We start from the raw sequence: 296 nt of genomic DNA on the forward strand, positions 1-296 counted from the left end.
GGCCAAGGGGTAAACCCAACAGCCCAAAGTATCCGTGTCGAGCAGTAATGGATTCATAGTCGCCCTGACACCACAGACAGAATTATCCCTTTTAATAATTCATAGATCCTTCATCTGTTATCAACACAAGGCGAAAGAAAGAAAAATGTTGCAATGGTCAAATTTTCCTAAAGTTTGCATTCCTTTTGGCAGTGCATATCCTAAAACTGGAACGATAAAAAGTAAATTAGCATGACCCATAATCCTTTTATTTTCTATAGAAATGGATAAAGTTCACTTAGTAATTAAGAAATCTT

Source organism: Penaeus monodon, chromosome 31 (genome assembly GCF_015228065.2).
Source record: "Penaeus monodon isolate SGIC_2016 chromosome 31, NSTDA_Pmon_1, whole genome shotgun sequence".
NCBI classification, from domain to species: Eukaryota; Metazoa; Arthropoda; class Malacostraca; order Decapoda; family Penaeidae; genus Penaeus; species Penaeus monodon.